The sequence below is a fragment of the Piliocolobus tephrosceles genome, chromosome 4 (genome assembly GCF_002776525.5).
Source record: "Piliocolobus tephrosceles isolate RC106 chromosome 4, ASM277652v3, whole genome shotgun sequence".
NCBI classification, from domain to species: Eukaryota; Metazoa; Chordata; class Mammalia; order Primates; family Cercopithecidae; genus Piliocolobus; species Piliocolobus tephrosceles.
Window position 1 is genome coordinate 83,437,195 of NC_045437.1, and position 3,502 is coordinate 83,440,696.

The window sequence follows — 3,502 nt, forward strand, 5'->3', positions numbered from 1 at the left end:
TTTAACTCCTATGTTTAAGGTACTGTAGTGGCCTCTGAGAGAAACACTAAGAGAAGTAAGTATTCCCCATCTTTCAGGATTGCAGAAACTCAGGAAAATATAGATGCTTATGCACATAAATTGAGTACAAATTAAGAAGTCATAAGTACTGGAAAAGAGGCTCAAAAAGGGCAATGGGAGGAATGGGGTCAGGGGCTGGAAGCCTAGTGTATCTGAAACAATTTTGGAGTTCATATCTTAAGGCATGTGAAGAATTCGTGCTCATAGATAAGGAAAAGGGTGGGCTATACAAAGTATGTATTTATATATATATATATATGTAGAGAGAGAGTATGTATACATATATAATAGTGTGTATATATCTAAATATCTATATATGGCGGGGGGGGGAGAGAGAGAGAGAGAAGAGAGATGGAGTCTTGCTCTGTTGCCAAGTCTGGAGTGCAGTGGCATGAGCTTAGCTCACTGCAACCTCCACCTGCTAGGTTCAAGTGATTCTCATGCCTCAGCCTTCTGAGTAGCTGGGAGTACAGACACCCACCACTATGCCCTTGCTAATTTTTTTGTATTTTTTTTAGTAGAGATGGGGTTTGACCCTGCTGGCCAGACTGGTCTTGAACTCCTGACCTCAGGCGATCTGCCTGCCTCAGCCACCCAAAGTACTGGGATTACAGGCGTGAGCCACCACGCCCAGCCCTATTTACATATATTTTAAGCATATACACACATGTGTACAAGAGAGAGAGACAAGAATTGCATAGATTATTTCTTTATTGCATAAAATAAAGAAAAATCCTTAAGCACTTTAATGCTCAAGGCACACATTTTATTTATTTTAGAAATGGTTCCAAGCAAAGCAGAGGGATGCTATTATTCAGGTATATGCATTAAATCTGAAAATCTGGAACATGAAGCCACTAATCTCTGGTTGTTATGACAACCTCATTTGTACAGTTTGTAAGTAATGATGATAGACTCCAAAATATTGTATTATTAGAGGGAGTCTTCATTAAGACAAAATTTTGAACCTCAGTGCCCTGGCATTAAATCAATCATCAATCTGCAAATATGAAAAACTTCCCAAGCAACAAACTAAACTAACACATTAAAAGAACTTAAGAAAACCGGTCAGAAGGCTCTCTTAGCAGCACCCGGAGAAGAACGGGGAGCCAGCATCATGGCAGAACAGGATGTGGAAAACGATCTTTTGGATTACGATGAAGAGGAAGAGCCCCAGGCTCCTCAAGAGAGCACGCCAGCTCCCCCTAAGAAAGACATCAAGGGATCCTACGTTTCCATCCACAGCTCTGGCTTCCGGGACTTTCTGCTGAAGCCAGAGCTCCTGCGGGCCATCGTGGACTGTGGCTTTGAGCATCCGTCTGAGGTCCAGCACGAGTGCATTCCCCAGGCCATCCTGGGCATGGACGTCCTGTGCCAGGCCAAGTCCGGGATGGGCAAGACGGTGGTCTTCGTGCTGGCCACCCTACAGCAGATTGAGCCTGTTAATGGACAGGTGACGGTGCTGGTCATGTGCCACACGAGGGAGCTGGCCTTCCAGATCAGCAAGGAATATGAGCGCTTCTCCAAGTACATGACCAGGTCAAGGTGTCTGTGTTGTTCGGGGATCTCTCCATCAAGAAGGATGAAGAGGTGTTGAAGAAGAACTGTCCCCATGTCGTGGTGGGGACCCCGGGCCACATCCTGGTGCTCGTGCGGAACAGGAGCTTCAGCCTAAAGAATGTGAAGCACTTTGTGCTGGACGAGTGTGACAAGATGCTGGAGCAGCTGGACATGCGGCAGGATGTGCAGGAGATCTTCCGCCTGACACCACACGAGAAGCAGTGCATGATGTTCAGCGCCACCCTGAGCAAGGACATCCGGCCTGTGTGCAGGAAGTTCATGCAAGATCCCATGGAGGTGTTTGTGGACGACGAGACCAAGCTCACGCTGCACGGCCTGCAGCAGTACTACGTCAAACTCAAAGACAGTGAGAAGAACCGCAAGCTCTTTGATCTCCTGGACGTGCTGGAGTTTAACCAGGTGATAATCTTCGTCAAGTCAGTGCAGCGCTGCATGGCCCTGGCCCAGCTCCTCGTGGAGCAGAACTTCCCGGCCATCGCCATCCACCGGGGCATGGCCCAGGAGGAGCGCCTGTCACGCTATCAGCAGTTGAAGGATTTCCAGCGGCGGATCCTGGTGGCCACCAATCTGTTTGGCCGGGGGATGGACATCCAGCGAGTCAACATTGTCTTTAACTATGACATGCCTGAGGACTCGGACACCTACTTGCATCGGGGTGGCCCGGGTGGGTCGCTTTGGCATCACGGGCCTAGCCATCACTTTTGTGTCTGACGAGAATGATGCCAAAATCCTCAATGACGTCCAGGACCGGTTTGAAGTTAATGTGGCAGAACTTCCAGAGGAAATCGACATATCCACATACATTGAGCAGAGCCGGTAACCACCACGTGCAGAGCCGGTAACCACCACGTGCCCTGCCAGTCCAGAGCCGACCACCCGGAGCTGCCCACCTGGAGCCGCCCGCATGCAGCTTCACCTCCCCTTTCCAGGTGCCACTGTTGAGAAGCTAGAAATTGTGTGAGAATAAACTTGTTATTACGGGAAAAAAAAAAAAAAAAAAAAAAAGAACTTAAAAAGGCTAAAAATCACTTGTTAAAATGTAACCCATTGGAAACAAACAAACAAACAAAAAAACGATTTTTAAAAAGGAATGGAAGCAAGAGTTGGTATTTAGAAACATTTTTTCAGCCATATTTGTTACAGTGTTCTATGGTCAAAGAACAATTTTTTTTTTTTTTTTTTTTTGAGACGGAGTCTTGCTCTGTCGCCCAGGCTGGAGTGCAGTGGCCGGATCTCAGCTCACTGCAAGCTCCGCCCCCCGGGTTTATGCCATTCTCCCGCCTCAGCCTCCCAGGTAGCTGGGACTACAGGCGCCAGCCACCTCGCCCGGCTAGTTTTTTGTATTTTTTAGTAGAGAGGGGGTTTCACCGGATTAGCCAGGATGGTCTCCATCTCCTGACCTTGTGATCCGCCCGTCTACGCCTCCCAAAGTACTGGGATTACAGGCTTGAGCACCGCGCCCGGCCCGGTCATAGAACTATTAATGTATTAATTTACATATATCCTTGATTTATCCTCAAAGAAACTTTAGTCAAGTACTTAAATCTTTTACTCTTTGATGTATACATACACACATGCACACACACAGACATGTACACATTTATATATATACACACACATATATAAACGTATATGCATGGATACACATACACATCACAATCATTTCAAGAGAATGAAGAACAAAATTAATTAATCTTTGATCTTATGGGTACATTGAAAGTCTCCTGGAGAAGGGAGAACATGGGCTGAAACTTACTGAAAGATGATGATTGCACTTAGGATATGGTAAAGACTAACTAGTGGGCCATTTCAGCTGGTCTTTCATGAGAGATCTACACCAATATGATGACTGCCTGGGTTC

The 3,502-nt window shown here is 46.5% G+C and overlaps 1 pseudogene across 1 annotated transcript; it reads left to right on the forward strand.

Moving 5' to 3' along the window:
- The first annotated feature begins 1,125 nt into the window (after window positions 1-1,125).
- On the forward strand, window positions 1,126-2,462 carry LOC111544464 (annotated as a pseudogene). Its single transcript, XR_002732167.2, has one exon. The product of XR_002732167.2 is annotated as an ATP-dependent RNA helicase DDX39A pseudogene (transcript).
- The last annotated feature ends 1,040 nt before the right edge of the window (window positions 2,463-3,502 follow it).